Raw genomic sequence first — 23,952 nt, 5'->3', positions numbered from 1 at the left:
TGTGTGCGTACATGTGTCGTAATGTCGTGCCGAGGAAAGAGACACTCGATCGTCACTTACTCGCCATATTTTGTATGGTATTTCGTTACTACATGATCAAAAAATTGTCATGTTTGCTTGCAGAAATTACCGTAAAACGTTATTATTCGAAACATATTACAGCATCGGTGAAAACACTAGTAAAAAGATGTTGGAATCGAGAGTTAACCCAGGCCACGTTGGCTCGTTAGCAGCTGCTTACTGCTCTACGTTTTTTCTTCCCTCTTAGCCCTTCCGTATGCGATTGACAGAAAAATCGAACGCGATTCAATTTAAAACGATTACGAGTGTTCTTTTCGTCGTGTTAATTTGTTCGACTACATCGTTACTCTATATCCGTATGGTTTGACAACGACATTACGTAATAAGAGAACTGACAAGGCAGTTCACTTGCTAGATTCATTTCCAGATTGCGGCTAAGTTTATTAAAACGAATGTTTTGTCCGCTTGCATATTTTAATTTTGATTTAAGAATTCATTAAAATAATAGCGTTACTTTTTTGCCATTGCAAAACGTGAAAATCGATGAATCATCTCTTCCATTTACAGTAATGCGAAACGTATAGTACATTTTTCTTTCGATTTTCTTTATCTCAGCCCGATATTATCGTAACCAATATCTTAGAATATCTTTCGCTTCGCTAATCGATGGTATTTCGTGCTTTCGTAGAGGTTATGTTTGATCACCATCTGTGTTCTTGTTAAGGCATTGCATCCATATTTATCTGTTTCGTGGCAATTGTTTAGTGTATAGAAACAAGAAAATAGAGAATAGAGAAACGAGACGCGAGCATGTCGCTACGATTACAAAAAATATCGTCACAACTTGGACGATTCTTGCACCACCTGACATAAGTGTTCCAACCTCTTGGACGAGATTCGAAAGTAAAGTCGTCGAAGGGGCGTATGCCTTTCGTCAAAATACATCGATGCTAAAGCAGATTGCGTTGCAATATGCATGTAACGCTTTGACACACACGTATTATTAATATATACATAGACGTGTAAAGCAAAAATTGGATCAAACGGGCGAAATAAAAGATGATGACGTGAAAATGTCTGCATGCGAGTTTTGCATGATTCACAGTTTGCCACAGGTTCCTCGTAGCTTTCGATCGCGCGTTTTTTTAAACTTGTTCGAGATTCGACTCGATTAACGCAATTTCAGGAGTAATTTTGCGCTTCAAAATCTAATTCACGTCAATTGCACGACAAATCTTTCAAGCTGTTAAACTAGAATACGAATCTTCTCTTTCCATATGTTACCCTTGTCGTTTATGAGTTCGACGATTTATCGCCGATGCGTTGGTCGAATAGTAGATTATTTTCGTGTTTTCTTTATCTCCGACTAGGAAAACTACGACGTTTCGTGATGTTAACGCGTGTAACTATATATTATCCAACATTTTCTTCGCGAATCGAGTACGTCACTCGTTTGAGATTCATATGCTGTGTTTCCTTTATAAGTTGAATATTTTCATTTTTTAATTTTTCTACAGATTATAAATCAAAATAATTGTGTACATTTTGATTAACTCTGCATATAATTGGAATACAAAATATTATTTTATTAATTTCATTTCTTGTATTTTCGTTCGCAACGAACACCGCGTAATTAGATCATCTTTTCGAAGAAAAGAAATTAAAATGATCTGTTAAGACAGAAATAATTAATAATTAATTCGATTTTATATTTAAGATGAAATTTTACTTCGTAGGTGCAAACGACCTGAAGGCCTATAAGCAGTAATAGTGTGCACGAAGAATCCGCGAAATTGCGATCGGAATGCTGTAAAGCGTTTATTCGTTCCACATCAGGAAACGATTATATTATGCTCGTTGGCTGCCATAAATTTACTCATAGCGTGTCCTTTCGCGCGGATAAATATTTGCTTTTCGATATTCATTGATGTAATTTCAGCGTAATATTTCGAGATTTGGATAATTGATTGCAGCGCCAGTAATAACGTATTTTATTTTAATTTGTTCCATCGATTCCGCGAATTTATAGCGAATTGGAGCGATTTCGACAAAGTTGCATTGTTCACCTGTTGAATTTTATTATTATTATCTTTTTCTTTTTTATAAACAAATTGCCATCTTACATCGGCTGAATGACATTTACATTCTTAATATTGCTTAACTTTGTTTACTTTTAATCAATTGGAAACTGTGAGGTGTTTCTTTCTTTTTTTTTTTTTTCAACGCTTAATTAGGTGTTTCTGTAATTCTTTTTTTTTTTTGTAACCGATTTCGACGAAAAACTAAAAATTCTCATATAGGATCGCAGAGATCTTTTATCTGTAAAAGAAAAATCTATGATCTACAATTTCTAACTGTTTCCATTTACTGATATTACATAATTGGTGAATTATTGTTCCATATGGTTTCGGTTGGTGGAAAATGGAACGGTCTCGAACGAAATGACCAAGGAGACGAGTCGTTCGATCGAATAGAGAAAGGCGCGATGGGACGCAGAAACGTGGCACGTGTTCGAATCTGCCTGATTCGGGCGTAGTTGCATAATACTGCGGCCAAGTCTCCCACACTTATGGTTGAGGACACGCTATCGAGTAGGGAAAATGGAAACGGCTAGAGCAAGACGGTAAGAGAACGGTGTTATAGATGGTAGGTAACAGAACGGAGACTTTGTGCGCTAATGACAAACGACACTGACGTTGAAAATAGGGACTCCGTCAGCAACGTTAATCAACCTTCTTTTATACAGTTGGATAAATTTCTTACGGATTATTGGATAAATTAATCGAATAAATCAGATTTTAAGCTAGATTCTTCGTAGTTAGATTCGCTCGTTAGTTTAAATGATAGCTTTATTTGAAAGTTGGAGGAATTATGCCTGAGTTGGGATTATTATCGAAAATGTTAAAACATGGAGTTAAATTTGAATGGTGAAAGCAAAGTAACGGATTTACATTGCTGAGAGTATTCGATATTTCAACGCAATTAAGTAAGTTTCACAAACGCCAAATTTGTATTTCTTTTCTAAAATCTCATCTCATTTTCGATGGACATTAAATTTCTAATTCGTTGCTTCGTCAAAAATTCCTTCGTTATTAAGGTAAACCTCGGTATACAAGAAGATACGTTGGAAATCTTTAGAAATTTCAGTTTCCTCTTCGACTAAGGCAAAAATATCGATTCGCTGTTTTCTAAAAATTGCCTCTGTTATTATTTAGAGAAAATTGCTGGATCGTAATTAAGTTTCAAAATTATTCGATTGCTCAGATTTCACGCTTAAAGCTGGCGTTATAAAAATAGCACTCTCTTATTGTAGTCTCAAGCTATTTTGTTGAGCTGATGCTTCTGGACTAGGAAAAAGGAGTATGGGTTAAAGGAGAATGTATGTGTCAGGGTTCTTTAAAAAGCGACGTAAGATTCACAGGCCTTCCGGGCTAAACTCTCCCAGAGGCCGGTTCGGTTCTGGTACGTGGCACATAACCCCATAAGAAAAGAGGCGTGGGGCCCTCTTTGAGTAGCACAGCTGTTCCTCGAAACTTGAATAACGATCCGGGGGAACAGGCCGCGCCGACGGCTGGAAATTTTACAAACCAAGAATAAGTATTGCCTCTGAGCGTGATTCGAATCAAGGTGTCGTGAAATGGTCCCTGGCATTAACCGGTTGCCGAGCCTATTCACCGGCCAATCGTTTTCTTACAACCTCGCATTAATACAAAGTAAGGCTACTGGTTGGTCCAAATAATTAGATGCTTCTAGTTTCTAGCGTTTGAGGAAAATTAATTCTGCAAGGAGGGAAATATTTGTAGAGGAACCTAGAGGGAAATATATGAAGAGGAATCTATGTAAAGCATTGGAAGAAAAGGATGGTTTAGAAAATTTGTAATCGAGCTGACGTTTAGTATATAATATACATATCATTATATACATATTTATATATCTATAAAAATTACGAATATCAAATCTCCTTTTATTGTCTTTGTGGCTACGTATTAATAATATGTCAATATTAATTTTTATTTATATCTAAACTTGATCATACGCATACAGTTAGCTATTCTACTTTCATCGATCTTCATTATAATTATTTATGTATAGTATATTTAAAAACACATTAACGACTGCGTTTACTCTGCTGTTAACATGCAATAAACATATACAAACATGTCACTCTTCTCCGACGAATAACCTTCCTCTACAACAATTATCCTTCCTCTAGCATTAATAAATTCGTCGGTACAAAAAAAAAAAAAAAAGGGAACACTTTTCTCTTTAATTCTCTCCTTTCGATACGTCGATTTCTCTGTCGAATGGTACCGAAGCTTGTTCCTTCAACTTTCCCCTTTCGCCTGGAATTGTCCTCGTCATGTTGATCGTTCGACGAGGCCACGCTTATCAGACCCGCGATTAGGTAACACTATCCGCGGTCGAAGCGCGAAGTTTAACGACGCCGTGGCGCATGCACGGAACGCGACCCGGACATGAATGTAATTACGCGCGTCTCAGTGTCGTTACTGCGTAAAGGAGAAGGAGCACGTGTCCGCTTACTTACGCACGGTCACACGCTACGGAATACCATGGAATCGGTGAATCTAGAGTTCGACTCGCGATCCGCGGCAAATTGCCGCAAGTGAAAGTGAGCGGCCAAGATGAATCTCAGGAGGAGTACATATTTCAAGAAATAATGTCAACGGTCGAGAGCCTTGAAAGTGTCTTCCAACGAACCGATCTTTTGATCCTCTTTTTCTCGTTAGTTTCTTTGTATTAAAATCGTTGGTGAAACTTGTAGATTTTCTGCTTTTTTCCTTCCCCCCCCCACCCTTTCTTTGCTTTTTTCTTTTTTTCCTATTTAGGTTTGATGGATCGCGTAGGATAAGAGTGGATAATGTGAATCTCGAGGGAATCAGTTTTTAGATTTTTCGGTCGATCTTCTTTTCGTAAATTTTGCTAATACGTACGATTGAGTTAGACTCGATGAATGTTATTTGTATATTCTTAGAAAGAATTTATATTCTCGTTAGGGATCTTCCTATTTGAATTACCAGTTAGAATGATTATTTTCTAAAAAAAAAAGCTGCTATTTTTATCAGCTTTGACTTGTAAGTAGCGTACGAATAGAAATAACTTGTTATAATTCATCTAGAACGCGTTAAGTTAATCGATTCATATTGGTACAGATTTTTCTTAAGGGGATTTCCTATATGGTTTTACATACATAATGTTTCATACATATGTAGATACATGTATGTACGATTGAACTGTATTATGCGTTTATACATTCATAGCGCGATTAGAAAGGAAGCAATGCACTCTAACACGTAACACGTCTGTTTTAATAAAACTCGAAGGGTGTTGTTGTAGAAGATTCTCATTCGTCTATCGTCATTACGAATGCATTGCGTGTTTCAATATGTATAGTCAGATTCCTCGAAGTCGATACTCGATTTAAGTAGCCTTAAACCAGTACATATCGTTAAATGCTTCTCCTCCATATCGATATTAACCGATTGAATTTAGAAATAACCAGATTTATTTCACCATAACGTACCCGGGAAGCTACCGGATAGTAGAATTGATAAAAGGTAATCGTCAAGATCAAAATTGAGTATGAAAATTAAGGTTCGATAAAATAAGACATACAACGCTAGGACATACGTTTTGTCAATGAAATTAATTTTGCAGGTAAATAGAATATCGTAGAGTAAAGAACGCTATTAACGTGGACGAGTTCGGATGCTAATAACTACCGAGATAAGAGAAAGGCATTTAATGAATGAAATTTTTCGCAAATCATCAACCACGCTCGTAACGCATATTATTCACACTCGTTCGGCATCTCATTTATACTTGCGCTATTAGTCGATATTTTAAGCCTTCAAAGAATATCTCAATAATTAATAGATTTGGAATCCCCGTTTCTTAATAATTTTATATTCGTCATTCTAATACGATATAAAATGCACTCAGATACTATCGTTGATTATGATTGTTATCTAAATTAAATCGTTATATTATGTTTAATGAACGTACCACACGTACATACTTGTCTTTTCTTCTTTCTTTTTTTTCTTTTTTTTTCTTTTTTTTTTCTTTTTTTTTGTTTGTTAATACGTATCATACGTACGTATGCAATATTTTACCATAATTTTATCATTCGTATTCGTTATACGTATTTGTTATACATATCAGTAGCGCTTTGCATAGTCATAGCTTCAACAACCACTTGACTGACTTTCTCACAAAGAAAAGGTTAAAATAATAGAATTGAGCGATTCGTCCTGTAGGTATACACGTATCCTCGGTGAAAAACAAGCGTTCAATCTGAATGTACATATATTTGTACTTAGAAGAATGTCAAATATGTATGTACAATGTCCTCCTACGATGAATTTTCATAAATATAAAAGTAATAAAAAATGTATAATAAAAATAAAAAAAGTATAAAAGTATATAAAATAAATCTCACTTTCGCTCACTAGGATATTGCACGTAACCCAACGAATTATCGTATCATGTTCGTATTAACGTGGAAACCGCCAATGGATTTAGGGGATCAATGCTTTTTATTTACTCTGCATCGCAAATGAGACGAATCGAACCTCCTACTGAACGTTAGTTCGCCGATTGTTTGCAGAAATCGATTTTGATCGGTAACGCGATTGTTAATTTGGAGCGTGTGTCGACGAGAACGCGCGTGCAGATCGTCGGTCGTCTAAAACGACCGATCGTCGATAGCGAATAGTCGGAGATTCGGAAAAGGAAACGAGACGCTTGGAGAGTTCATGACACGCCATGCAAATTTATTCAATCGCGAAGTACACGCGAGGAATCATCGTTACGTGTTGTCGTTACGCAATTAAACAAAATCGATGCAGATCGAGCGATATTAAGTCGCTCTTTGCGATTCAAATGGCGTTTGCTTGGTATTGACGTTGACTCGTCGACGATTTGTAAAAGTTTAGAAATCTGTGTAGATGGGCGAAGAGAACTTGACAGAGATTGTTCAGAATTTTTGAAAGATATGCAAGAATTTTCAAAAAAAACAGTCAATTGTAATTTGCAACTTTTTCGCATTGCCATAGCTTTCATCGGTTACAAATGATATTAAATTATTCAGAAATAATACGTTAGATTATTAACTGGACGTAAGATAATGATAAAACTCTGCAGAATGTGATGAATTTTATAAATATTCGTGATTTAGGATCGAATAAATTTCTCGGTTCGTTTTAGCAAATTTGTAATTTTAGTTGGAAGCGGTAGAGTGAAAGATTTCATGTAAAATTCTAGGAGCATTAGAGTGTTACGGGTTTTAAAGTACGATGTATCGTCGATAATCTGATTATGCGATTGTTGTTATTAACCTTGAAAGGACGTGTGTAGTGCTCTATTATTGTACCATGTCGAGGCGAGTGCATAAAAAGATAAAAGGATGAAAGTAAGCGGATATCTGTATCATATATTACATCTACAGTTACATCATTCTTATTAAACAGAGAAGCTGTAGAGATTTAAAAGTTTCCACATTTTCATTTCTTGAATGTTCGATTTTATCGAACAAAAATATCGTTGCATTTTCTTCGAGTTTTATTAGCAAATTTGTCAGAAATAGAGAAATTATTTTTTATAATTCGGACAATTATATAATAGCGAGTATATAAATAGGAAAAGTTTCTAAACCAAATTTAATGCTACAAAATCAATTAAATACATAAACAAAAATTCGAAAGTTGTAACTACATTTACAGTGTAATAAATCAAAATAAAAAAAAAAAATATCTTCAAATATCATCCTATATCATAGTGAAAGATAGAAACAAATATTTTCATAATATAGTTCCCAACCTGTCGAGCTATTCCAATTTACCGAAAGCTATCTATCCTCGTTGGAAATTCTCACTGAATAAATTGGTATCAAGATACCGTTACGAGTAGCTAAAAGGTGAGTCGAGCGCTTAAATTGTATCGAATAACGATAGAAAGTGAAGTTGCTCGTCAAGTTCGTTTGTTCGACCTGAATCGCCTAAAACGATACCTACTTTGGAAACGAAGCATGGCTTCCACCTGCCGGTTTCGTGCATTCGACGAGATTCACATAGAAATAAGGGCCAGTCTCTTTCTTAGGGATCACGGTATCTTTCTTTTCCATCTGTCGATCTTCATTTTATTCAATTTCACGTACCTTGTCCGACCTTTCTTTCTTATTTCTCGAACGATTTTGGTCAACTTGCTTTGAATCGCCAAAAAATATGAATGAAAGTCGAACGAAGATACTCCGTACTCTACATGTACCAACTTTCTACTTTACTTTCAGACTTGGATCGATCAAAGTAACGCGTTAAAGATAGTTTGTTTACGTAGAATGAAGCAAAGCAAGGAAAAGATAAGAAAATATATGGTTTCGTGTAATGATACTTTACAGGACATTAGCATAAATAAAATGGAATAACAGGTTGAAGATGACGTAATGTGGTTTTCTGTTGGGTTGGCAACTAACAGACGCAATCGCTTAGGTGCCAACCCAATAAATGTGTACAGACGTTCGATGTACGTGTGGTGTTAAAACAGAGATAGAATATAATTTATTCGAGATTTCCTTCACTCTACCATATGAATTTCGCTTATACGTAAAATTTCTACTAACGCTAATATACGATAAAATGAGCCACTTGGTTGACAAGTGAATTAAATCTTACGCCACTGAACGTTACTACGCCACTGAATTGAGCTTACGCCACTCGCCAAATGAGAGGCTCGGATGATGTTGTGAAAAATAAAAAGTACATGTTTTCAACGATTGACAAAGATCAAAGTTACAAACGACTACTAACTATCAATTCACGATTACACATATTTATTCATTTATGCACTCTGTCAATTATTTATAACTTCTAATGCTATGCTTTTTCGAATATTCAAAGTTGTCGCATTAACAAGTACAATATCTTAATTTTAATAATTAATAAAAACGATATTTTGTTTTTTTTTCGCGTTAGAGCAACGTTTGAAATAAAAACGATGTGGCGATTTAGAATTAAATTAACTGTATTTGGTATCGCGAAGAGGCGTAAATTCATTAATTCCAAAAGATATTTGTATCTTTTCGTCGAAAAGATAAGAGGAGCCCGATAACTGCAGATCGATCGGCTCTTATTATTCGCGATAATCATTCGAGTTGGAATAGATTCGTGTGCTGTGCCCGACGAATTGTATCCTCAACGAAACCACCATGACCAATAGCCGGTAGCGTTTTCACCGTCCACGAATTTCGATGAGAGCCGGAGAAATCGAGTTTCGCTACCGCGGGAATGGTATTCATGCGACGATTTGTGTTCCATCGAACCGTTCTGTTCAGGGTATTCTCACTGGGTACGCGTAAATTCACAGGGATCGATTCGTACACGAGTAGAACAACAATAAATGTGTCTTGAACAATGGGTATTTGCGGAAGACATTGTAACTGAATTGCCGTGGAAATGATTTTTAAATTGGTTATTTGTTGTCCAGATAAATTACTGTCTTCGATCATCAGATTAATTTCATCAGATTCGGATTATCTTTATCAGTAACAATTTTCGATTCTTTTTTCTTTTTATCTTTTTGAAGTTAGTTGATACTTTGAATCTATCTTGTATTCGAATCAATTTCGTTGTTAGTCACGAATTTGTCGCGTTTGAAAAAATTATTTGGTTTTTGAACGGGTAATGGACTCGTGGATAAATAGATTGAGAACAATTTTTATGGATATTTTTCTCGAAAAATTTGTAGCGAACTGGGATATACTTTGGTATTTTTTTTCAAAGATTCTTCGATATTTAATTATTAGAAATTTTTATGTGTCTCGTATACCAGTTTACTTGTTTTTAGTTTATCAGTTTTCATATACGCGGTTTTAAGATTTTAAATTATTACATATTTGCAGAATATCGTTCGAACGAATATCGCAAAAGTTATACCCGACCTGGAAAATTTCTATAAAATCCGTTGACCATACGGACAGTAAGAAACCCGATGGCATCCGCAAGAATTCAACGGTGCCAATTTGGAAGATTTATTCATAGAACGTACACGATAGATGAATACCTTTGTTTATACATTCTTTCAACGCGATGATTTTTATTTTGTGTGCAAGTCACGCGTGAAAACCGAGGAACATCAATTTCTATCGAGCCGTTTACGGTTCGATGCGTTTTCCCTGTTTCCTCGTCGAACATACTCGGAAAAACATTGCACATTGACTTACCTATCTCTTGCGGCTTAAGTAAAAAATATGTCGAAAATAAATTTCTTTGCTTGCGTCAATCTTCAGATATTCTGGATAGTGATATTTCTTTAAATACCTCGTCCAAACAGCTTCGATCGTAAAAATTCCTAAACATTCCAACATTTTTCTAATAGGTTTCTTATAGAATTATGTTAGAAGACCTAAAATCCTACATCATTTTCGAGAGTGAAAATCTGAAGCTACTCGTATCGTTTGAAAACATTCTCGAAGAAACTTTGTCAAAGCAAATAAAACAAGGTAAAATTAATTTCTTCGTAAACAAATTTTATACAAGTTTAAATTATCTTCTTGTAATATCGTAAGCGATATACGTCAGAGCAAAGACAACACAAGATATGTTTCCGTTCGTTTCGATCACGGAAACTTCGAAATGTTTTAAATCAGTGAAAAATCACGTCTAAAGAACTGGAAGATATAAAACAAACTAAATTCTCTATTTTAATGGCGAACAAACTCTAACTGGGAAAACATCTTTGTAAACGTGCATCTTTTCATCCCAATCTTTGTATCGCCAATTTCCAAATTTCTTCATCGATCTCGATCGTTTCGCTTCGATCGAGCGCACAAACTGCGAGTCACCGCGGACAAACATGGCCAGGAATCGGAAAAATGCGCATCGATAAATTTGATGAATGTCCGCGCGAAGCGTAATACGGTCGGTATACGCAGGCCACGCGAAATAATCCGTGGAATGCGTGGACCGGCTCGTATATACTATTTACGCACGTCGAAGCATCGTTGCATTGTATCGTTCGCGGTCTTTGTGTCTATAAATTCCGCGTAGTCGCCGCGTAAAAGCGCAGTAAAAAAGGTGCAAGTGCCACGGCGTGGAATGCAGTTGTAAAGCTCGTGCTCGCGCTGAAAAAGATCCGCGACTTCTTTATTCTCTCCGAGACTGTTTCTCCGTCGCAAAGTTGCACTCTCTCAAAAGAATCCTTCTATTCGTTCAGATACAAGCATCGCCCTGTTCTCTGTACGTAAAATTTCTCACTCCCGCTCCTATGGTTTAGAAGACGAATTTTTCAGATCTGGGCGAAACGTGTTTTTCCTGTCTACGTGTTTCGTCTTCCTGGTAAAATCTCTTCAAAGAAAAACTGTTCTAGGAGACACGATAAGTCAGGCGAACGACGTATTACGAAATTTTCCTGTAGCTATTCTTGTTGCATTTTAAGGTAAGACGCCGCAGGTATCTGAAGGCTTCGGGATTTAATAGACCCAATTTTCTTGGGAAACATTCTACATAATATATCTTATGAGAAGTGAATAAACGTAGGTTGGAAATTACCGTGTTACTTTGTAACCGTACATTCCAATTTTGTATTCCAAGTATAGGTATTTTATAAATATTCGTAGAAAGGCTCGTGTTTAATTTTTAGTTTGCCAAAGAGTTTTCGATTGTTCCATATGAGTATCTTATATCCTCTGTTTCGTAAGATAGTTATATTTAGATTTGCGAGGTAAATTATTACTCTCAGAAGCTGATCGTAGAATCACAAATAACTTCGGTTCCATCTGTGAACGATTCTTAATACCAAACGCTAAGATAATAATAGAAAATTTGCGTAGAAATATTTGTGTCCATTAAATAATTCCAAGAGGGATGGTGTAAGAAGAAAAACCAACAGGATTACCTTCCACAAAAAAAAGTAAAAAGTAAAAAAAGAGGAAGAATACAGAGTAAAAAACAGGAATGTCACAACAGACGTAAATAACAAGCTTCCGAGAAAAATAATGTCGCCGAGTAACCTACTTAAATCCACGAAGTCCACATCAACATCTTTCAGTCGGAACTCGTTTTCCAACCGAATCGTTATTTCCAATCCACTTGGGTTCTCCTCGTTTTTCATTTTCCGCCATCTCTTGTTCTCGTCCGTTCGACTCGATTCCAGGCCAATAATCATCGTACACGCTCAAATGATTCGAAAAAAAAAATAAATAAAAATCCCGAAAATTCCATATCTACTGTTCTTACGTTCCTTAAGTTTCTCCTCTGTTCCTATGTTTCAATTTTCCGTCGTTTTTTCTCCGTGCCAGGAAATTCGAAACAGACGATTCACGTTTCCTTCTGTTCGTTATCGGCGTTTCTCGCTTGTTTTTCATCGTTCGCCTCCATCTGGCGCGGTTTGATAGAACTGTAACGCGATTGAAACTTCATCAAGGAAGCGTCCTTGCAGCTGTATCAGGGGAAAACGCGAGATTGTATGGTCCTCGAGGCCACGGTGAATTTCAATGTAATGGAAATCGATACGCTAGCTTCCAGTAACGATTAAGGAAAACGCTGCTACCGATCCTCGGAGATTCCAACGAAAATCGATCTGCTCTACATATTTGCCGCTGTTTTATTTAGATTTTAACTCTTTTTGGAAGACTGCATTCCGTCTTTCTCCGAGATCGTGAAAAACGTTTCTTTTGTTCGGTTATCGATGATACTTTTATTCGTATATTTTACAAAAAATCACTCGGACTAAGAAAAATCATAGAGTAGTCATTTTAAGTATACCGATAGTTTTCGCGTTTATATCGTAGAAATATTCATACTTGTAAAGTAAAACGTCCAATCGGAGAAAAAGAAGCTACGCAAGAAAGTGTAAGTTTCGCTTTTTAATAAATACCACGGATAATTAATGATTCAGGAGACGTGTTCGATAATTATGAATCTAAAAAGCAAAAAATTTCAAATCGACGTTCATCGAACCGTATACGTATACGTACGATCCATTTACCGTTCTTTCGAAATTAATTAAGCGAGAAGCGCGGAACATCGACGCCAATCGAACGAAGACTTCGATCGAATGGTAACTGGATCAATAGGTGAAAGTATTTTCGAGCATAGGATCCCGATGAACAGAGCGGAAATCGAGTAATCGATTGTAAAAGGTGAGCAGGACCGAACTCGATCGAAAGTACTGATTCACGTGCGAATTATACCGTGGCATAGGTCTTCTCGATCGAACGCGCATTCAAATAATCGGTGAAGGGAAAATGTCATTAATACCTGCACGATAGCTGAGACAGTACGAGCGTTGTGTATTTATTTAGCGAGCAAATGCTTTCTCCGAGGAAGGCCTGCGGGACGTCCTTTCTCTCTAAGGACGTTGGGGTGTTGTGAGAGTTCGTCTCAAGGTCGATACACTTGCGCAGATATCCGTTGATCGTTCGTACTCCGAGGATTGAAAAGAGATATTAAAAAAAAAAAAAAAAAAAAGAAAGAGGAAAACTATCAAAAAATAGTGCGGCGATTGTCAATGTACCTTCTCCTGGAGTAAAATGTTGGGAAAAATACTATATGCTTTGAGAATTGCGAATCGTGAATAGCAAGTTATACATTATATCGTAAATTATTGCAAAAGAAAAAATCGTACGTGGCAAGTACACATTGAGGAATATTTGTAGTATCAATATCAAATTATATTCACATTTGCATACGCGATGTTTTGTCCATAGTTCTTGATCGTTTGAAACATTCTGTGTATAATTAATTTCTAGAAATACCTTATTGATCCTCCAGATGTATGAAAATTTTAGATACGTACGTTTACTAGCTCCTAACTTTGCTTCGACATTTTTATCTTTTATTCGACGTGTTTCTCCATCACGTAGTTGTTTTATACGCGACTTGCCGAGGTTGCAGTTCGTTTTATAGGCGCGCAGTATTACGCAGATATTATTGGATCTATTTAAAAACTATCTAAGTCTCGTTATCAGTATCAAGAATAAGATATCTACGATAACTTTAAATATTTATACTTCAAACCCACGGAGAATATGGAAAATAACGAGTGTGCGGGAATATATGAAACGTGTCGAAGAGATCGGACGTGCTCGGAGGAAACGTGATCCGCGATTCGAGTTCGCGGTATTCGTGAGATTTTCATCGTGACAATTCGTCATTCTTAATTGAACGACTAGATATAATCGAGGATTTCGCGCAACGTAACTCAAACTATGTTACATGCTTCTCGCGTTACATGTGCCAACGATTATACATTTTTCTTCAATTCGTGCCTGTATTTTAATATTATTTAATATTATTACAAATAGTTTAGATATCGATAACTAATTCAAGAAAAGAGCTTCCTCGATTATATTTTTACAAGAATAAATTACGATATCTGCGAATCAATTCTTGGTTTGTTTTATTCAAATATTCGTGGATATTGCTTTTCGTACAACTCTGGCTCTTTGAAAAAGAATCACTTTGTGAAAAAATGCTTTGACCTGGACTCTATTTTTTCTTTTAAAATACTGTCCTTTCAAGTGGCCTTTAAGGTCTAAGGACTATCTATCCATGGTTGGTCGCGTCATGGGCTGCCGGTGATAATTAAAACACTTAATTAACACACTGCTTTTAATCGAGCTGCGATTATCGATTTAAAGCGTGCTTGTTACGCCGTACGACCTCTCTCTGACCGGATCGCGTATTTATCGTATACACACGTCCGTTCATTTTCCGATGAAACGTAATTATGCGGTCGTTTTTATGCAACTCTATACAGCGTAGAGTTACGTCGCGTCAGATAATAATCAGCGAATTTATCGAACACAGGAAGAAGATGTTTAGGATATAAAAACAGGAGAGATTCGATGGTTCATTGTCGATTAACCTTTTTTCGCCCGACATTGAAATACCTTATCAAGCGTTTATAAATAAATAAATAGACGTTGTTCCTTCCGTATGAAAGAAAAGCAACAGATTTGTTTTGCGTCTTAGCAACTTCAAATGCAATAACGCGTAAAAAGTGCGTAAATTCAAAATATCGTTCCTCGAACGATAGAAAATTCTAAAAATTCCAAATTCTTTTACAATTTGCCAGTTGGAAAATCAACAAACTTGGAAGTTTGGCAATTGGGAAATTTAAAAGTTCGAAAATTCCATAGCATAAATTGGCTATGAAAGAGGATCGTAGTAGATGAAATACTTCGTTAATGCGATTTAAGTGGTTAACGAGTCATTGAAAAATCGATTCTCGCGATAGCATCGCATAAACGAAATCGTATTGCGTGATAGGTGTCTATCTAATCTATAAATACCAGACAGTTAATTCGAATTTCCTTCCAGAAGGTTCGTTCTGATCCGCATCACGCATTTTCCCGTTATGGACGCTCTGAACGTGTGAATGCTCTGAAATAGTTTTACCACCCATCCCAATTATTTCCGTGGCGCCTCGTACGGTTCGTTTGATCGAGTGTTAACGGTGCGCGATCATCAGACGATGAAGGTTGGTAAAATTGGGCCGCATCGATATCATCGTCGCAAACGTGAAGTCTCGTCGATTTTCAATGCTGCCCCGGATCATGGAACCGTTTTGAAAGAATAATAGCTGCGGTTTTGGTGGTCTCGCTACACACTGCTTGCATTCTCTGCGGAAAATTTTAATGCGTCGGATGGGTGGATTCTGTTCGATGGTCGACATTCGTTGTGATTTTAGAAAATTACTGGGAACCTGAATTAATAGTAAATCGAGTTTCATAACTATATATAATCAACACGAAGTATCGATCAGATATTACGAAGGTACGAGATACACGCGATAAAACCTGATTAGAATTATGCACATTCGAGAAGCTACTATTCTCTTAATTGACTGAATACATTTATTTTTCCTAAATTTATCGATGAATTCACGCGTAATATATTTTCTATAAGATCATCGTAGTATAGATATTTTAGCGCGTATTCGAGATACCGTACTTTTTGCATCCATAAAGACCAATGGCTAAAATAACCGGCCGAATGAAATTCACGCGTTATGCGGTCGATCTCGTATAAGTTATTGTTAGAATTTCATTTTGTTGTATACCGAGTTCAATGTTCATATAATAAAACACTTGTTACGCCAAACGGCAATAAACTAGTTTTCTATCGTGTTCCTTTTTTCCAGTAAATGTATTCTGCGCTTTTCGCGCAACTAAAGGCTGAATGAATTGTTGTTCTTGATATTCCATCCGATACCATGTTTCAACGCTTATCGCGCTAACACGTAAAAATCTGTTGATATCTATATCGATATATAGATTATGATTTTAACGTGACAACGTCTTTGGGTGATTTTAAGTTTAGAAAACGCAATGTAGGTTAGTTGGTGTATCTTAACGAGAAAATTACGGACTAGATACGTATAATATTACTCGAGCAATACGATGGATACAAAGACTGTATATGCTGTTTATTTTGGCATTTATGCACTGATAACTTTAGCCAGGGTATATATAGTTCAATCTGATTGCATGGAATTGAAATTGAGTAAACAAAATACAAATCGTCCTGTCTATCGGAATGTCTCATTGAGAAACGTATGGGCAAATAGTTTTGCTCCCGCTAGATCTATTTTGTTACGTAGATGGCTAGGAGTAGGTAGGCTTTTTTCTTTTTTTGTATTTATGTATTTTCACGAAAACGGTAGCGCAGTATATTTCGTAGAATTTGCTTTTTATATCTATTACGCTGAACCAGTCGAGTTAAGAAACTTTCGAGATTATTGATTTAGTCGACACATTCATTAGTGCGCATAGTGCTTCCATTTAAAAGTTTTAATAAGAGAAGGTAGTTCGATAAGTTAGACGTAGCTCGCCCATTCTGTAGAATGATAGTTTGCGTTATCGTTTCAATAAATTTGTAATTACTTCGTGTTACGGATAGAAAGATTAATACACGTAGTACGTCGGATATTTATTAATAGAGCGCTTTATTGCGGTTGTTACATAAAATGCATTATTTTCTTCTATATTTTTATTTGCTATTCTTTTGATTCTATGACACGCTTCATTTGTATTAAACGCGAAACTGTAATCGTATAATTTCTATATTTAGCGATTATCTATCCCTACTTCTATATCTTTTATATCTATCTATATCGTAGATATATTTGCTATTGTTACTTTTATTTGCACAATGAAATGAAATATTGAATTTCGAACCAGGCGAAAAGATAAAATAAGAAACTTCGTATTTCTCAGAAGTTGTTGAAAGATAAGTGCAACTATGTTAGAAATTTCTCTTAATCACTTTTCACGCTCATGCTTCTGGTATAAGTCCTTCACATTCACCGAAAAGCATCGTCGCCTTCTTCGCTTTATGATCAGATCCTTCAATTTGCCATTTGTTAGCTGTATGACGCATCTATCGCCTCAAATAGTTATATCGATACCTAGTAACTCGCCAATTTCGATTTACCGGTTATCGATAAACTTTCCAAACATTCGCTGAAGCATCTTGCTGAGATCCTGAAGCCGTACAAAATTTTACAGAACCTAGAAAATTCCACATCTGTTTCTTGTTTCTACTATTTACAATAAGTTAAATACGGCGAATCTAATTACTCCGGCAGGCCATGCGCGTCATAAAACAGCACGCCACGAAGCAGCAGGTCATGCGCATCGTAAAGCAGCAAGCCCTCAAGGAGTTTTCTCGTATCGTAGCTTCGTTTAGCAAACAAAAGCAGCTACGAACAAGAGACCGATGCTTGAAATCGCGATAATTTACTGTGGCGTAGCTTGCACATGCCGAACTTCGCTTGGCTTAGCTTTAACGAATCTCTAACCTTATCGAGCCGTAGGCCCAGGCGTAAATTTCTATATCGTCTCGAAAATACGTTACTGTTAACAAATCCCAGAATCTCTAGCCAATTTCTCTCTAAATCTCTCGAAAGCCAATATAATTGTAACTACCTATGAGTATATCGTAGGAATAATGTTATTACTATTATATTATATTAATAAAAACAGTTGGTTCTTGGTTTGTGCAATTACCTCGAGCACACTCGAGGAAATGTCGTTCGCAGAATATTCTTCGAAATTCCTGGGAGGAGATTACGTGTAAAATCGGCGCATTAAATTAGGCGCGGAGAAATTAGGCGATTAAACGAGAACAGAGAGAGGGTGAGGTATTTATGGAGAAACTTTTGATCGACGCGATCCCTTCTAGAATTTTTCGTGCGTCGGATAGAACGAGATTTTTCTTTGATATATCGATAAGACGAATTTCTTGCCCCACGCGGATTGTTTCTCGTAATCGAACGCGGAAAACGAAGGCACGCGTGCAAGCCCCCGGGTCGATCCACGCTTCCGGCTTTCGATGAAAACAGGTCGGACATGCTCGAAGAAATTTCTTTGAGATGATTTACGCGTTAAGGCCGTTGGACCACCGATGGAAAGTCACGGTTTATGTCGTTGACTTTAATGCACCGTCTCTGACCGCTCACTTAGCATTTTTTCGCCATCGATGAAAGTTCTCTCTCTCTCTCTCTCTCTCTCTCTCTCTCTCTCTCTCTCGGTGATTTATACGATGTGTCACGGCGATGGTCGATTTGATAATCTTGAGAATCCATTCAAAAAATTCTCTCATCCACCGAATCGTCTCTCCAAAGTATCTTGAAATCGTTCTTTCCGTATAATTATGTTGGAAAGTTCTTTTCCGAATATAATTTCGGCCAGTCTTTCATTTCGAAACATTCTTAATCGCTTCAAGATGTCTGTAATTAGTCGAATCAGACAAAAACTGCTAGAAAAGTTAAATTGTTGACTTTCACATGGTGGAAAGCATAATTGTATATATATATATACAGCATCTATGTACGATATATTTAGATACATAAAATCTACGTATTGATAATAGAAACATGGAAACATGTTTTGCAAAGAAGGCATAGTACACTATAAAATTTAAAAACAAATTTTACGGAAAACATTTAATTAATTAATAACTCGTTTAAGTATATCTATTATGTAATTCGAGTTTTTCAGAATTCTGGGGCTCAAGATTTTTTTAATGTACAAACGAAACACATAAGCATGAATTAAATTCATGCCAACAGACATTTGTTTCCGGATTTTTACAATTTTTTTTTACCATTAATCTTAGGATTATTTCTTATAATTTCTTACTTACGCCGTAACCAGAATTATTTTTCTTTTAGCGAGCTTCTTGTACTTTTGTGTAATTTGTAACTTATTGGAAATCTTTGGACCATTCAAGGTCTCTGACCACTGTTACTTCCACTGTGTATTATATATTTTGTCTGGAAGGCTTGGAGACGGCTCCTCCCTAAATTCGTCTAGAGACGATCGAAGCAAGTAAGGAGATTGTGAGAGAACGAAACAACAGAGCATTATAGACGCGTTATTAACTGAAAATGTCATCTAGAGAATATCGTACGTGGCATTTATTGCTTTAAATACTAGCAAGTTTTAACGATCAATGATCGATAAATTACATGCTATCGTGAAAGAATAGGCTAACCTTTCGATGCTAAATCGTCGACGAAATAAAATTGAAATGAAATTGCAGGAAAGAAATGACTAAGGCACACGAGTTTGACGAACGAATTGCGATAGTGACGAATCTATTTCAACTCTAAGAAACATTTCTAATATCTTACATATAATACACTGCTCGTCACAACTGAAGAGGATCGTCTTTCCCTCCACTTCGATATCATTACAATCGTACTCGATCATTGTCAAGTCATCGATTCAATTAATCACAATTAATTACAACAAAATACATTTCAAATAATAACGTATCAATCCATTGAGCTTATAGAGCGTTGCTTCTCTTTCGTTGGTGAAACGGTATTATCTATAGCAATGATCCTTTTAATTGTTTCCAACAGTGTTTATTATTTAAAACAAGGTAAATCTTTAGGACAAAGGCAGTGCGTGCTCCTAACTACGCATCGAAATATATGCATCGATCCATTCTCAAAAAGATAGAGAAATAAATTAAACACGTAACTGCGTCTCAAGTGCATATCTAAGAATAATACCAAGAAGCTCTCTATGAAAGAAAATCAAATGCACCAGCTGAATTGCTTACTCGATTGCGGCAATTAATAAATTGTCACGACAAGAATCGCGTTGTCCTCGACAGCAGTAGTCGGTAATAATTTTTTGTTGTCTTTTGGGGACAACGTTGGTCGCTAGAAGAGTCCGGGATTATCCGGGAATTCCGACGTAGGATTTACGAACCGGACTATAAATCGCGCAAGAGACGCGCCATAAGGTTGGATTTTACACGGAATAACGGAAGCTACGCGAGCAACAACCGAGTTCGTTGGAAGAAGAAATGCGCCCATCATTGATGCACTTTGCGGACGCGCATTGTTACTTGCTGCCATTTCACGAAGAATAGCGTGTTGGGTCGAAGATCACAGGTCGCCTTTCGTGTGTATATATACATATATATATCGAATCGTTACTACGAACGAAAACTAAAAAGAAAAGCTACGAATCGGCTATTGTTGAACGATGTTTCTCGCTGCCTGCACTGGTTTAGCTTCTGGAAGAATTTTATCTCGCGAGTTTGCTTTCAAACAGTAAGAGACACTTTCGACTGTTCTATGTATACGAGTGTTAGACGCAATCGTTAAAATGGGTCGTTGGTGAAAGATATTTTGGAAATTATAAGATTTATATTTTGTAAGTTTCGGTTTCAGAGGAATTTAAGAGAATATTCATATGGTACACGTTATATGGTACAAGTAGAGGTATCTGAAGAACGTGGATTGTACAGTGGATGCAATCGTTAAGCTGCTTGTTACGGGTATTGAGAATATTTTGGAATCTCAGCTACTGGAACCGTTTAGAATGCGTAATAGGTTGAATCGTTCAGCTGATGTATTAATTAAGAATATTTTGAAATTTCAGGCGAAGAGCTGTATTTAATATTTCCATAGAAATAGGATATAAGAATGTAAGGAACCTGCATATGTAATGCCTGCTATAGTAATCTACGTTTACGTTTACGCCTTCTATATTACTTAAAGTCTACCTTACGTTTATGGAGTAATAAACTTCACTCGTTAAAAGTTTTGATCTAAGCTCCTTAGCTTCGTTCGTAGCTGATAGTTCGTAGCTTGATACTCTAATGTTTGAATCGGTTAAATCAGATTCTATTTCTATCCATACTTGCGTGGTATTAAAAAAAGATAAAGATTCGTCCTTTTTTTTTACAAGGATATATAAATTCCATTAGAGAAAGTTAACTCTCCTGTATAGTTCTTCCTTTCTCCTTTTTCTTTTTTTTTTTTTTTTTAATCGGAACGTAGATTATCATTAGATATTAGCTTTTACCTATACTTGAGCGCAGCTCAAAATATCGTCTATTAGATCGATGGAAAATTTGCTACAAACGCGCGTTCAAATTGGAAATTACTGCTCGCGACGAATTTCGTTGCAACGAAGCCGTGAGAAGAAATTGCCGATAAATTTTGCAACATCCTATTAACACAGTTTCAATTTCATCGTTATCTCCGAAGGAAATCCGTTTCAGCGTCCGTTAACTCGATCTAAAACACCGGTCACTCCGTGTCACTCGTACGGAATATCGCAGATATAACGGTGTCAAAGAGAGTCTAATTTATTCGACATCACGGAGACGTTTCATCGTCGCGGAAAGCCGCGATCGTGAAACGGGAATGTCGATTCAACAGGAACCTCCTTGAATTCCATTGTTTAGAAATTGGACTCGGTTAAATAGTCGTTGAAAATTATTGGAATTTCAGGAATTTCGATGCCTGCCGCTAGCTTTCCCGCCTTTGTTATCTCATCAATGCAAACATTCTCGCAAATTCATGGCAAATTGAGCGAGATATTGCCGGAATTCGTGTTCTTGCCCATTTAAGGTTAATTACTAGCTTTTGTTGGAAAGTCGTGATTCGTCATCAACTAACGTTGATTATTGTTTCATTGTTTGATACACAGAAACTTAGAAACAAGTTTCAGGGGATTGATTAATAGTGAGTAAGCTGGTAGAGAGAATGAACGTTGATAGTAGGATAATCGAAGAGATAAAATGGCAGAACGTGCCCATAAATGGTTTATCAGTGTGTGCATCGATGTAAACATAATCTCTTGTAAATCACGTCTAATATTGTGGTAGATACGGGAAATTTATGATATTTTCTTGTAATGGTGGAAGAATTTTTCCTGTGACAAGTAGTCTCTGAGTGTAATAAAAAATAAAACAAGATAGGATATGTGTGTTTGAAATAAAAGAAAAAATTAATTGTAATACGAAGAAGAAAATATAGCATAAGCCGTAAAGAAATCGTTTCTCAGATATCGACAATGATTAAACACAATTCCATTAAATAGTACCTACAACTTTTTCTATCAACCTGAAAAAAGAAAAGAAAAGAAATATATCACGCGATAATAAAGATATATATTTGCCTGATCAGCTGTGTAATTAACGATCGGTGTTGATCTATCACGGCATGAGAATAGATAACGGCACGAGACGATAAACAAAACGAGTATATCGATAACGCAACTTTTTTTAACTCCCATAGGAATCAAATGTATTTCTAATGTAACTATTAAGACAGCTTGTAAATATTCTCAAATAATCACTTGTCAACACTTTGCATATCAATTTGACGTGCATTTGTCGCGACAAGCTTTACCAACAAAAAGTATTCACGGCTCTTTAATCGTGCAAACGAATGAAACAGAGAAACACCTGTAAATACAGCGAACAATTATAAGAAACGCCGTATCCAGTGAAACTTGTTTCAACATATAAAACGAAACTACGTGTTTCTCCCAAATTGGATGCTTGCTTCCGGAACGGTCTTGTAATCGCCATAAAATATCGGAATTTTTAACCAAAAATTTTCCAAATACAACAAATCTACAAACGAAGAATTTATAACGTCCAAGAGATTAAGCGACGAATTAACTACTGGGTTTCTCGTGTTTAGACATTGAAATTTAACGATTTAAAACGTAACTAGTTGGAATTGTTGGAGATAAGACGAAACGAGGATCGATTGCAAGCGAATAAGTTCCTCAAACGAACCAAGTGCTTTGTGTCCCCCCTTCGGTATACCCCCGCACCCTCCGTTGCTGTATCTAATTTGCAGCGTTCCTTTCACTTTGTTCTCTCGAACCGCTCTCAGGTCCAGATATAGATACCGATCGTCAGAGTATTATGCACACGGTCGGCTAAATCGTTAAAATGTTAAATACGATGCAGGGATTATGAAACTTCGTGACACGACGAGACGAATTACAAGGTGTCCGTTGCGAGGTGACGTTTCTGGTCTCTCGCCTACGCGCTTTAGATAACCACCGTGCTTTTACGATCCTCCTTCTCTCCTATTTACCATAAATTTTCATTATATGAAAATTATCTTCTCCGCTGCTCTTGATAAATTTTCAATCGTTCCATATAACTGGAAATAAAGCGTTAAATTTTACGATAACCGCGTGAAATACTTGAAAATTATGACAATTTTTGTTCAAATTTGCATCTGGGATTGCTTTATAAGTTACTTAGCGATTAATTTGTGGCTTCACTCGACAGCAAAATACTACCAGGCGACACCAACTACGTCGGACTACGGCAGCGCAGTGGTTAGCGCTTTAGGTTACGACGAAAGTTCGGAACTCGGGTTCAAATCCCGGCGACCGGAGTTATCCGATTTTTCTTTCTATGGACATCAAAATAAGAAGAAAGCCGCGGTATCCCAGCAGAGCGACATCTACACTCGCAGCAGAACCCCTCAGCAGCCTCCACAGCGGAGTAGCACCATAACAAACTACCACAACCAATCAATCACAACTACCTCAATCCTTGCACCTCAAATTTATTTGACAATTTATTTTGATAATTAATTCAAATGGGAGGAAAGTAGCTTCTACTGTCCAGG

At 36.5% G+C, this 23,952-nt stretch overlaps 1 protein-coding gene across 1 annotated transcript in view; it reads left to right on the top strand.

Annotated features, from left to right (window-relative positions):
- Positions 1 to 23,952, top strand: part of Su(tpl) (Suppressor of Triplolethal) — a 145,703-nt gene that overhangs the window by 1,096 nt on the left and 120,655 nt on the right. The gene's annotated exons all lie outside the window — the stretch shown is intronic.

The sequence above is a fragment of the Bombus fervidus genome, chromosome 1, assembly GCF_041682495.2.
Source record: "Bombus fervidus isolate BK054 chromosome 1, iyBomFerv1, whole genome shotgun sequence".
NCBI classification, from domain to species: domain Eukaryota; kingdom Metazoa; phylum Arthropoda; class Insecta; order Hymenoptera; family Apidae; genus Bombus; species Bombus fervidus.
This window is presented reverse-complemented; position numbering and strand designations above follow the sequence as displayed.